Here is a 13,947-nt window from a genome sequence, read left to right on the forward strand (position 1 = left end):
TTATAAACCACGTTGTTCATGGGGCTTCAGGTCCTGGAATTAGACATTTACCATTTTTCATGAGCTGTTGTTTCTCTTAATTTCCAACCCATGATTGCACAGGGGGAAAAAAACAAATAAAAATTATAATTCAGATACTAGATGTGAATTCAAGAAGCAAAAAGCAAACAAATCTCTATTAAAAGACAATAAGAAAGAATAGACTATCTGCTTAATAACCCTCAAAAAAATTTAACAGAAATTAAAATTTGACTACTGATACTATACAAGCCACTGTAGAGTCAAAACACCTGCTGAAAATTGACTTGACAGAGCTACATGCATCCCTGTGTTTTGATGCAAACAGATGTTCTATTTGTATCTCCTTGCTTATTGCTTCTGTCATTAAATCACTTTTCCCTCTGTCTACCCCAGGGACATCTCCCCCCCGCTACTTGCACCTGAATTCTCCTCTTGACTTCATACCTTTCTAGTCTCATCAAACCATGACTTCCCCCCCCCGCCCCTAGGTTACAGAAGCATTAGCAACTTTCCCTCTGTGGCAGGGGGACAAAGGCAGGACCTATCTACCTTCCTTCATCTGCTGGGAAGGACTCCTCTCCTCCCTGCCTCAGGAGGAAACTGGTGGCTTAGACTGCAGAGGTGAGTTTCGGTATTGCTGACCGACAGCTGATGGCAAAGCACAAAATTTTTCTGCCAACTCTGTCAGCACTAATCTTAAATGCCTTCTCCAAGACATGAGAAAAGCAAAAGACTGAAGTATGTGCTACAGAGACAACTTCAAATTATTTAATACTTTATCCTAGGAGAAACAGAATACAAATCAAAAGGAAACAATTTTAAAAGCCCTCTTTAGCAGCAGCTTAAGGGAGCAGATAGAAACACAGAGGAGTGACACAGAAATGCATCTTTTCTGTCCCTTGTCTTCTCAGATAAAGGGAAGAGAACAGTTATTTTTCCTTATTAGTTTTTGTGTACTGCTAGGAACAGAGGGAACAATAAAACAAAGAATTTAGGACAGATTAAAGTAGTCAGTTCTGTTAACCTTTGCAAGGCCAAACAGCTAAAAATCCAAAAGCCCCTTTGAACTTCAGCACAGCAGACAAGCTCAGCAGAGCTGAACAATTCAAGCTTATTCTGTACGCAAAGCAAGCAGGTACAATACAAAGGGGATGTGAGTCACACAAGAAAAACATACAAAACAAAAGCAAAACAGCTGGCAATACAGGAAGGACAGTGATGAGGGAGAATGGACAACATCAGGCTGACAAGGTAACCCAAAAGTGTAGGATGTAACCTGGATGATATAAGAAAAAGGAAGCAAGGAAGCATCTTTACATTAAAAAAAAACAAGCCAAACAGAAAACATGATTATGGAAGAGAAACTTTTTTCCACATGTTACTTTAAGCTTTTCTGTTATCTATACAAATAGCACAAAGTTAAAATCGTTTTGTCACACAGTACCAAGTTTAGCTCCTGAGAAGATACACAACTTGTAATTTTGTTTAAAATAGCAATGCAACTACAATGACCTTCTTGCTATGAATACTTCTTAATTCACTTGATTTGTATGTTTTGCTTGGATTCATTTTTAATATTTTCTTTGGAACTACCTGATAATAGAGTGAAATATAAGTAGCAGAGAATGAAACAAGAATGATAAACATCTACCATTCCCACTACTCTCCTAACCAAAGCTGCAGTTCTGTGTGGCCACACTTAAGCTTCCCAGTCAATCTGTCAGATGCAGTCCATCAGTTTTACTATTACTCTATAGCAGTGCCCGGCAGCCACTTAGACGCCTGCTACTAACGCATATCACAATGGGATTCTTTATCCCATTGTCAGATATCTGTCAATTTAATTTAATGAAAAAGAGCTATACACTAATGCAAAATAATCTGCAGATATCACAGGCAGCGCTGCAAAACCCAACAGCCATTTACATGCTCGTTCACTCACCAGCTTTGGACAACAGACTGGAGATCAAAACAAAGACTTTGCTGAAGAAGGTAATGTGTCACAGAGGACTTGGGCTTTTTAGGATGAGCTATTTTCAGTTACTCTTTTCATTTAGGCAGCTAAATTCTCTATTTGGAGGAAATAATTTCAACAGGCATTTTCAGGTTTTAAAAGCTTGTCAAAAAAGGCATGACCACTTTTAACACAGTTGAGCTGAAGTTTGTGACACAAGTCTTTAAAAAGGGACTTTAAACCTTTACTTCACAAAAAAAAAAAAAAGTAAAAAAATATACACACACAAAGTAATTATTTGAGGTTTCGCCCCAGTATCTTAATAAGCTGACTGATTAAAAAGAGTTTTGAAGATCACATCTTCTGAATTTTTCCTACTTAGTGTTTTCAAGTATTTATAGTTCACTTAAAAGAAACAAAGGTATAAACACCAGTTCTTTGCCTGTATATTTGTTGTGGATTCTGTATTTGCCTACAAAAGATTTTATATAGAAGTTTTGAACCTTGCACAAAAGAATCTTACCTATATTGAAAGCTCAGTCCAATAACTCAACTTTGGAATAGGAAAAGGAAAGGCAAAATAGTTACGTTCTTTCATCGTCAACTCTGGAAAGTTATTTCATGTTAACATAGGACAATTAAGATTTTACACTATAATATAACTGTGAACAGTTTAACAAAGTAAGTTATCACTGTAGATGGAAGTTAAAGAGCTCTGAAGAACACTGCCTGCAATATGAATATAGAAAATTATAAAAGTGTTAGCTTTCTGGATAAAAATAAATTTAATAGAAATACTTGACTCAACATACCTTGAAACTTTATAAATAATACAGACCATTAGGAATCCAGGTATTAACAATAAAGACAAATATGTGACTACTTCTTATTTACTGATTTGCTATTCAAGTTCTATTTTATCTACTAAGCTCAGCTTAATAGGAAAAAGTGGACCCTCCCTGGCACCAGGGAAGCATACCGTCTCAGTCTTGAAAGAAATATATAAAGGAACATATTTACAACACATGCTTGAGGCTAGCTTTACACTGGATGTCATCGACACATCATAAGACACTAAAAAATTATTGCTGGTAATAAGTTGTTTCTTTCAACAAACTGAAATAATGCTCATGGGGGAAAAAAAAAAAAAAGTCATTGCCCCTATCCTTCCTTTATTTAATAATTATAGTTTCTGATCCTGTTCAAGGAATTCTTAAATTGAGGAACAGGAAATAGTTAAAATATCTACATCAGCATGTTGCAGCATCTTCTCCAGTCTTCTCTCCTTTGTCAATAAATAAAAAGCAAACCTCATATTTACCTTCAAGAAGGATTAAAGATGCTGCAGGCTGTCCATTCCTGGGAAGGTGACTGAGCAGATTTCACTAGAAACCATTTCCAGCTGCATGAAGAGGGAGAAGGGGACTGGGAACGGCCAGCACAAAGCTATGAGGGGCAAACCATGCCTGACCAGCACAGTTGCCTTCCACGATGAGAGGACAGGCTGCACACAGAAAGAGCGAGCAGTGGATGTTGTTTGCATTGACCTCAGCAAGGACTCTGACACGCTCTCCCACGATGAGAGGACAGGCTGCACACAGAAAGAGCGAGCAGTGGATGTTGTTTGCATTGACCTCAGCAAGGACTCTGACACGCTCTCCCACAGTGTCATTTGAGGCACACTGGTGAGATATGGGCTAGGTGACAGGGTGACATAGTGAGCTGCCTATTGGGCTGCAAGTAGGGGTGAGCAACGGTACAAAATCCAGCTGGCGGCTGATTACTTTTGGTGTCACTTAAGAACTGATAGTGGGGACAATGCTGTTTAAAGGTCCATATTAATGATTGGGATGACGGGATAGAGTCTGGTCTCAGCAGGTTCACGGAAAACCCCAAATTGCATAGAGAGATCAATATTCCAGAATGCAGTGCTGCTATTCAGAGTGACCTCAAGAAGCAAGAGAACTGTGTTGATGAGAACTTTATGAAGATCAACCATGCAAGTAAATGTAAGAAACTTTCACCTGAAGTGAAGTAAGAATACAAAACAAAACAGGTTGGGCACTGAATAGCTAGGACACAGCTCTGCAGAAAAGGATCTGGGGTTCCTGGTGGACACGATGCTGAATAACAGCCAACAATGTGCCCTTTGCAAGGGAAGCAGGCTAACCAAGTATCAGGCTATGCTAACAGGAGCTAGCCAGCAGGTTGAGGGAAGTGATTTCTTCTCACTTCGCCATTTAGCACTGGTGAGAGAGCATCTGGATTAATGCATCAATTTTGTGCTCACTAGTACAAGATAGACCTTGATATGACAGCAACTGTAAGCAGAGGGCTGCCAAGATATGAAGGGGCTGGGACATATGATACACAAGGAGTGGGCAAGTGAGCGAAGTTTGTTCAGCCTGGGGAAAAGAGGGCATCCAGGAAGACCTTATTAGTGCATTCAATTTTCAAGTGGGAACATGTAGAGAAGTTATAACTAGACTTCTTGGATGCACACAGTGATAAGACAGGAGGACATGAACACCAGTTGGAAAACGGGAAATTTCAGCTAGGTGAGAAAAGCTCTTTTGCCATAGGAGTTGTCAAACACTGGAAGAGGTCGTTCAGAGACTCTGTGGCATCTCCATCCTTGGAGTTACTCAAAACTTCTGGGCAAAGCTCAGAGTAACCTGCTCTAGTTAGAATGACTTGTGAGCAGGGATTTGAGCTAAGTGACTGCCAGAGGTCCCTTTTTACCTACATGATTCTACAATAAATCCAAATGACTAGTAGTAGAGAACAATATTTCATAAAGATACTCCTCTCATCTGAACCTTGTTAAGTCAGCAACAGAAAAAGATACAGCTTTAGCCTGACAGAGGCTGTTCTGGCACAAAAACAAAGTTTTTGCAGTTATAGAAGTTATTCATCACTTACATTTGAAGCTTCTCAGAAAATAATTGTCCTACTCCCATCACTAAAAATTAAGGTCTAGATAAAGGATTAAAATATCACATGACAACTGTGCTACTGGGGACTTAGAGTGTAGGAGCTGAAGATGCTTAATTTAACATTTGAGTCTTATTACAACACTTCCCTGACTTGAGAAACTTCAGACAACAAAAAAAAGAACAAAAAAAAAAAAAAGGACAAGACCTATGTAGCACAGGAGCTCAAACTAGCTAGTACTTGAAGTTTCTCATTATGTCCACAGCTTTCTCTTCCAGCAGGTATAAAGGGACATATGAAGAGCTTTAAACCCTAAACCAAGTTGTTTTCAGAAAAAAAATGAACTTTCAAATTGAACAATTTTAACCCTTCCTTCACTTCATGAGACTCGAGCTTTATTTCTGCTCCCTGCTCTCTTCTGCTGTCTTCCAGACTTTGCTCTTTGTGCTCACAGCTTATTCCTACACTGCTTCTCTTCTTTCCCCTCTTACTCTGAGGAATTCCTGAAGCAACATCAGTTGCTATTCCACCCACCCCCACATTCCCAGACATAGCCTGTGCACAAAGACACATGGAAATAAAGTAAGAAATTGCAAGTAGCTACTTTAGAGAGTGAAAATACACAAACACTGAGATACAAACACATTTGCTACTTAAGCAAAAGCCAGCTCAAGAGACAAGTTAGAAATAGGCTACTTGGTTAAAGGGAAAAAAAAAGCCAACCAACACTTTCCCCTACATTACTACCTCCAAAATTTAATTTACCATACATTTAAAAGCATAATGTGCCCAAGTCTTATAAATGGAAATCTGTAAGTCAGCAAGCTCTTTCCATTGACATCATTAAGACTTTAAATGAGAATTAGAAAAAAATTATATTTTTTATTAGCGTTTTGTGAAGTATACTTCCTTCTTTCACTCACCTCACTTTCAAGTTTACTTGTTTGCAGAAAGTAACTGGTCTCGGGGAAGTAAGCTCCTCCCTGTACTCTGACATCTTGAAGTGGCCACCTGCTTCCAGTACCAAACAATACCAAGAATCACCACATGGCCAGCATTCTCATCACCATGAAGTTCCTTCACTGAGTTGGGAAGTATACTCTCAGGTCAATTATGAATATCATGGTTTGTTTCACCAATCCGTCACTATTTTGACTTTGGAAATTTAAATTGCATTTGATCATTGCTTTCCTCATCCCAGAATTATTCTTCATATGGCATTCAAAGTTTTCCCACGGTAAGCCACTATGTTTGGCATCTCTACCAGTTTGTAGACACTCAGAGCCCCACTTCAACTTGCATTAATACACTTTCACAACTGACATAACTGCATTAATGCAACACTCCTAATGTGTCTGAAATATTTACATCAACCATTTTCTAACAAAAAAAAAAAAAAAAAAGGTTTAAGACACTACGTTTAAATCATTAAACCCAACACTCCCCCCGTCCTACTTTTTCTAAGATGACTTTAAACTGTGGACCAAACTCCAGATCTTTATAGAAGTATACAAGAGGCCACCTAACAGTAAGCTTCATAGCAGAACAGTGTCCTCAGAGCTTGAAGATAAACAGTCCTATTCTTACAAGAACCCATTTTACACTTTTTAGTCAATACTTGTTGAGATCTTGAACACTGACCATGTAATAAACCACAAGTATTTCAAGAGTTATTGATTTTGCCACTCTAGAGTTTGTTCTGAAGGAAGATTCATGCCATCTTGAACAAAACCCTGAAATAGTTCTGTTGTTAATTTTTTCCCCCCTAAATTAGTAGTTGTTTCAAGGCTTAATCTTTTTATCATATAGGCAGTCTAAATTAGACCTTTAATTCATATAATCAGCCTCCTACACAGTGTCTGAAAACCTTGTTCAGCAATAACAGAACTTTGAAGTTAATGTTCCTGGTTGCCTGAAAAGATAAGACATACAATGTAGTTTAGCACGAGAAGTTTGGGTTATAAATACTTCCAGCGAACAGGTAGCAAGTTGAATGCAGTACTAAATACATTAAAGAATACAAGTTCCCTTGCTTTCATTGGGTCTCATTCTGCACAGAGAGTAGCAGTCTTTATGTTATTAGCTCAATTCACTACCATGGCTGCATCAAACTCTGGGATGAAATGCTTCAGTCTTGCTCAAGGCAACACATGAAAACTGCCAATACACCTGAAGGGAGAAATCATTCAGTTCTACCAGCTCTCTACACTTTCCATAGAGCTTCTTTGCAATCACCAGAGATGAGCTGGCAGAGATTTTTTTCTTCCCCCCCACAAAGTGTTCTCAAAAAAAAAAATAAATAAAATAAAATAAATCAAGTGTAAGCTCACTATTTTATCCCTGGTTTTGCCATTGATTGGGTCTACAGATTTAATTTCTACCTGTGTGATGGCATACAGCAACTTTTCCCATTCACACAGTAACTTTTCACATTCCACCTCAAACCAATACATACCCCAAAGTACAAAAGAATTTACGCAATATCCTATTCAAGAGGATTTGAAAATACTCCGAATTAGGCATCTAGTTAATAGAAATTAAAAAGCATCTTAATAACACGAGTTACAATAGCTGCTATGTCCTGTAACACTGTACAGCCCTAGGGGATGCTATTGACAATTCCACTGTTTTTTCTCCCCCAGGGCTTCTCTGCTTGGCTGCCACACAAAGATAAGAATAGCTCCTTCATTTTAAAGAAAATCTTATTAGACAGTCTATTTTGCAGAACAAAATACCAGAAGAAGCCAAAACCTCACCCCAACATGATATAACAAGCAAGATTAAAAGGCAGCAGCAAGGTTCGCATGAAAAGGAGCAAGCATGAAAGAAGTAAGCAAATTCACTTTGGTAAATCACTAAGTTCTCGTCCAGACAATTAGAAGAACTGCTGCGCAGGTGATCATTTTCATAACATGCACCTCCCTGTCTCAAAACTTACTGAGTTTCACATTTATCTGTAAATTATGATGATGGGTGAATAAGAACAATCAATTCCTGATTGAATTAGTGCTGACCATTGTTTTATCAATACTAGCAATTAACAGTAAACGTAACTTCTAGGCATTTTGGTAGCCCCCAGCAAGACAACATGCTTAGGTTTACAGCAGCAGCTTCAAGAGTCTGAAGACAAGACTTATGTTTGGATCAAAAGTTTTCCAGAGCTGTGACAATCCTGAGGCTGAAAAGTTCTGTCCCCAATCATTTGTCTGCTACTTTGGGCAGGGGAAATCTCACAGGATTTCCTGTACAAGTATAGTGTTAAAAGTAGTCAAGGAGAGTTGCTAGCTGTTGCCACAAGTTCTAAAACAAGTTATCTTTAAATGCATAGAAGAAAAGATTAGCATACAGAATTACTGTCTCATTCAAGTTGGACCAAATCCATCTATTTTCCCTCTAAAATACAGTAATTGACTTTGAATAGGAATAGTAGAAAGGAAATACCTTTTTTTTTTTTTAAAAAAAAAAGTATGGAGGGTTGGACTACATGACCTTTAAAGGTCCCTTCCAACCCTAACTGTTCTATGATTCTATGATAACATTTCCAATTAGTGTCATATGCCAGGAAAAAAAAACCACAGTCTAGAAAAAAAAACACGATGTGGCAGGGGCAGAACACCCTGGAAAGCAATTCTGAGAGTTATATCAAACAAAAGGTTTATTACAATGAGATTTAATTCTATTCAATGTTTGCACCAACAATGTGGATGCTGAATACAAAACACATTTATTAAATATGCCAATGATGAAAAGCCAGGAAGGACAAAATGAAAATTTGAATCAATTTTACAAATTAAAGAAACTGACAGAAGAGGAATGAAATCCAGTGGGGATAAGCACAGAGCTCGTATAAAAAGACAGTGGGAAACAGAAGTAGTAGCCTTTAAGAAAATGAACAGTGTGTAGATCCCAAGCTGAACTATCAATGTCAGGCAATTGCAAAATAGCAAACATCACCAAAGTGTACAACCACAAGCACAACCTTCAGAACAAGCAAAGGAGGGTTTTTTGCTCCACTTTCTACTACATTTACAAACAAAATACTGTACCTCCACTGAAGCACCACATTTCAAGAAAACAACTGACACGAATCCAAAGAAGAGGAACATTAAGAATGGCCTACAATAAATACAGTATGAGCTGGATTTGGTTACGTTTTAAGAAAGGAAGGTTGAAAGAGGACTTCCCAAGAACCAAAGTACCTACTAGGCTACTGCACAGCTTCTCAAAAGACAGAAGATGCAGTGGGCTTAAAATTGAAGTTAATAAGATTCACACTAAGCACTGATGGGAGACAACACCACTTTCCAATAGCAAGGACAATGAAACCCTTAAACAGACTACCAAGGTTCTTCTAAAGCATGCAACAGTGGGGACAGTCAAAGAAGGAAAAAGAATCCTACACTGTGAGTAGCAGGACCTAAGGAAATTGTTAAATCTTTGTTATTCCTTACATTTATGAAAAAAAAAAAATAGGTAGAGCTTACTGGCTCTAACATTCATTTCAGCAGAAGATACCAAGATACAGCAGAGAATTTGTGCTGCTTTTTTTTTTTCAGCTTAAACATTTACAGCTTTTTATTCCCTTCTCCCCACTTCCTTCAGCTTAGTTTTAATTTTCAGTTAACACTCTTACATTTTTATGATGACCCTAGTTACCATCGCTGCAACAAACAGAGTCCATCTTACACTCTGTTATTGCTAGAGCTTTAAAAACACTCAATAGTCAAATAGAGGACCGCATAAGAAGAAAAAGGAACCCTGCTAAAAAAGTTCTCTTCAACCTTCCCAATTCCATGACTCACGGGTTTACTACCGATTTATGCTTTCATAGGAGCAGTAAGTTAAACATACATGAGGAAATGGAGAGTATAATGGAAGTTAATTAATGAAAATCAATAGTTTCGAAAACTAAACTGCACTGATAATAAAGCTCATGGGGTTTACACAATTAGACTGATTTCACTGTTTCATATAAGAAAATTAGACAACACTTTCAATGCAGTGTTCTCTCAAGTGTGTATTTTAAATGATTACCTTCCTAGTTTAATCAAACTTGTAATAAATAGTAATGAATAATTATTAATTATATTGCATGCACATCAGCAAGGGAGAAAGTGTGCCTTGATTAGGACTTCTAAGGTCCCTTCTCAATCCCTCATACAGAGGGTAGAGAGGCAAAGTAAGCCCTACCTCACACACCAAGTTTTACCTGGTAACCTATCAGAGGCAGACAATCAGTTTGGACAACGTCTCTGCAACATTAGATGTGGAATTCTTCTCATCTGGTTTTAGATATCAAGTCCCAGTTGGCCATTCCAGGCTTCCTTTGTAATCAGTGAAAAGAACTGCCCCTCTAGAAAAAAAATTCAGCAGGTCTCAGACATGTCTTAGACCCTCCAAAGGACCGTTTGTATTATTCTGTTTCTCCCCACTGGCTACAGAGGCAGCCTAACATCACTCAGTCAGACCTGAGGCAGACTCTTACCTGGCACCCCAGGCTAGACATCTAGTAAAGTTTCTCTTCCTTTCTTTCCTCAAGCAATGCTTGCTAAGACTCTATAGTGTCAGCTTCTTGCGACCTCTGAAGGAAAACCAAGCTCCAGAGGTGGAGCTAAACACAAACACCATCAGCTTCAGTGACTTCCAGAGAGGGCTGAACAAATACACAAGGAAATAAAGAGACAGTTACTTAAAAAAATAAAAAAATAAAAAAATAAAATTCCACATCAGTCTCACTTTCTGTTATAACAGTCATTTTGTAGGGCAAAGCAAATAACCCAAGTATATAACCCAACACAATGCATAACAGTAACTCTACTGTTAAATGTATGTAGGGGCTATGCTACTGATGCAAGAATTTCAATGTGAACCTAACTGCATCTTCATGGGCAAAGTCACAATGCTTTAATTATAATAATTATTTGCAACGTTGAGCTGAAAACTACGTCGATAAGAATTTAATTTTAAAATGCATCAGCTGCATACCCTTCTCAATAACCTCACTAACCAGACAGCAACTTTTATTAAAGTGAAAGCTATACATTAGTATGAAAAAACCAATAGCCTGGCTCTGTAAACACTTAAGCAGGTATTTCAGCAAAACATCTCACATTCTGAAAATTAAAACATATGCAAATGTCCCTGCTCCTTGCAGGGGGGTTGGACTAGATGACCTTTGAAGGTCCCTTCCAACCCTAACCATTCTACGATTCTATGTTTGAAGAAATAAAGTCTCCAGTTGTTGGTTTGTATTGTTGGGGTTTTGTAAAGTAGTAGAAGAATAACTTTAATTCTTAACAAAAAAGATAGTTCTACAACTTCACAATAGCATTCAATACATTGATAACAAACAACTTTTAATCCTGAAGTACCTAAGCTGGGACAAGGGCACACGGCACTTCATACCATTAAATCACAGAGAGGCAATGGTCCAGTGACATAAAAATTAGGACTGGCACTTGAGCTTGAGAGAGTTCAAACTGCTAGGGCACAGCAGCAGCTTATGTTACACTATCAGCAGCCCTCTAAGAAGCAGATTTTCAGAAAGCAGAGATTTATACTCCAAACCCCTTATTTCCCCCTATACAGTAAAAGATACACTATACAGAGAGAAATCTGAAAGAATAGATTATAATAACACCTTGTTATGAGGAGAAAAAAAAAAAAAAAAAGTCAAAATACACTTAGCATCATCCTTGCTGCAACAAATACATGGCACAAGAAATCAAACACCTTGGTACCAAACCCATAACACAGTTTGTCCTGGTGCCCCTCCTAGCCACAAAGTAAATTCATCATCAGATATTTAACCAATTTAGCCTACTTTTCTAAGTCCATAGCTGGAAGGCAGAAGAGAAAAGTTGAGCTATTCAAGAAAGTCTAATGCCTCAAATACCTTCAGAAGCTTTAAAGGATGACTTAAAAATAATCAGTATGCTTCACTTCAGACTCATATGCTAGTTTTTTTGCTTATTTTAGGCATACAGTCTCCTCATTCTCAATTCTCTGTTCAGACATTAAAAACAGACTTAGATGCATGCCTCTAATAGCACAGTCTTCCAACAAACTATTTTAGGCTTGATTCCAACTTTACCAGGAGCAAAGACATTCAGAGCAGAGATAATGCATACTTCGGGGCTCTCAGATTTATTTTACAGCTCCTTGAAAAAACGAAGTCAAGCTACATGATTATAAAGAGAAAACACAGGGGAAAAATGAAAAGGTGTCTGCCCAGTACAAGATATAATACAAGTAGTAAGGAGTACCGGAACGATGCAACAAATAATTACAGCACTTTCCTCACTTACATGAAGACAAATCAAGAAGTGCAATGTTACACTAACTAAATCATTTGCTAACTAAAAAAAAAAAAAAAAAATTAAGAAAACAGCATTCAGCTATAATGGTGATGTGTCACTACATGTCTTTCTTCAATCAAAACAATTAACAATTATCCACCCATTGACCACTATGACCCTCTTTGTAATTCAACTCAAAGTCTTAAATTTACTTAGTATAATCATGTTTTTTATTTAAAAGTACCAAACTCCAATTTCAGTGCCCATTTGTAATTGTTGCAATCCAATTTAATGCTCAGTTATTTACCTACTAATATTCTTCATGAGAGAGGAAAAGAGGACTTCGGTGGCAGATTACGTATTCTCAGACATTTCTACAAGTATTACTCTTCTTGCTCCCTTCCCTGGTTTACATTACAAATTTATTGAATAATCCTTAAAGCTATGCAGTTACCACCAAGTTATTTTGTCCTTGAAGACATTCACAGCATTTTTCTTCTGCTAGCACACAAATCTTTACACTTTATCTTCAGGTAAACATTTTTCACAAAATCATATGAATAACTTCAATAGTATTCTGCAAATCCAGTCCAAGTACACAACCATCAACAATAAATTCAAATTATCCTGACTGAGTCATGCCAAATGTGACTAGCTTTGCGGTGTGGGAGGGCCTTTGATGTTCACATCAAATAATCTTCAAATTCTTCAACACCAACAACAATAATCAACTCTATTGTCTTGACAAATAGGCCCTGTGAAAATGAGTCCACGCATGTCATAGACTGTACATGTTTTTAAACGACAAGAGACAAAACACAATGTGTAAGCAGTCTTACTGGAAATTTAAAGTTAGTAGACCCATAAAATTAAGATGGATAGTAAAATCAAAGAATACAAGTTACCTGGAAAACCATATAACAAAAAAAGGGTGGTTTTCCTAAGTATTTTACAGATATTGAAGTTACAATCATTACAGCGCAAAGGTTTAAGACAGAATTTAGCTCATAACTTCTTACTACACATGTTCAAAATCTATCACAAAAATAAAGGTAGAATCTAATATTAGCCTGAAAAATCTCATCTAATGGTAAATAAATCAGAACAAAGCCCAAAACTTACTGAATCACCTAGAGATACCTTGTATCGAGAGAGATTACCCAACTGACAGTTTTTCCGTTCTAAAGACAGAAAAGACCTTCTGCAAGACCCAACAAAAGCTCATGACAATGTAACACGCAGAGAGGCAGCACACACACAAAATCCGAAAGTTTTCCACTGTCATCAGATCATCAAAAGAACATGAACGCTGCAATTCTTTGCTAGCACTGCGCTCCCTGCACAGAGCCTGGCACACACTGTTTCCTGACTTCCAGCTCGCACGTATTTATAGCAAGTGATGGATACACAACGCGAAGCAGAGGGGAAAAGAGAGTTTAAGGGTTTCTGGATACTTCAGACTCCACTAGCTACACCATTCAGCAGCCGCAGCGACGTTAAGACTCTGCAGAGGCACTCTTCTTGTGCCAAAGAGTGTATCGGTTTTTAGAAATCAAGTTTCAAACAGAGAAATAGATACGAGAAACTTGCATAAAAATGACTAGTTTAGTTTCCTTCGCGGTAATCTGTATAAGAGGCACCTGCATACGCGCTGCGTGGTATCGGCACAAATTTGAGGCAAAGCGATCGCATTACAGGTAACAAACAGGGAGGGGGACAGCCCAAAAGAGAACCTCCTCT

General features: G+C 37.8%; 1 protein-coding gene across 2 annotated transcripts in view; it reads right to left on the reverse strand.

The window, feature by feature from the left end:
- The window catches only part of HS6ST3 (heparan sulfate 6-O-sulfotransferase 3), a 307,416-nt gene that overhangs the window by 292,627 nt on the left and 842 nt on the right, over window positions 1-13,947 (reverse strand). The gene's annotated exons all lie outside the window — the stretch shown is intronic.

The sequence above is a fragment of the Chlamydotis macqueenii genome, chromosome 1, assembly GCF_036417535.1.
Source record: "Chlamydotis macqueenii isolate bChlMac1 chromosome 1, bChlMac1.mat, whole genome shotgun sequence".
NCBI classification, from domain to species: Eukaryota; Metazoa; Chordata; class Aves; order Otidiformes; family Otididae; genus Chlamydotis; species Chlamydotis macqueenii.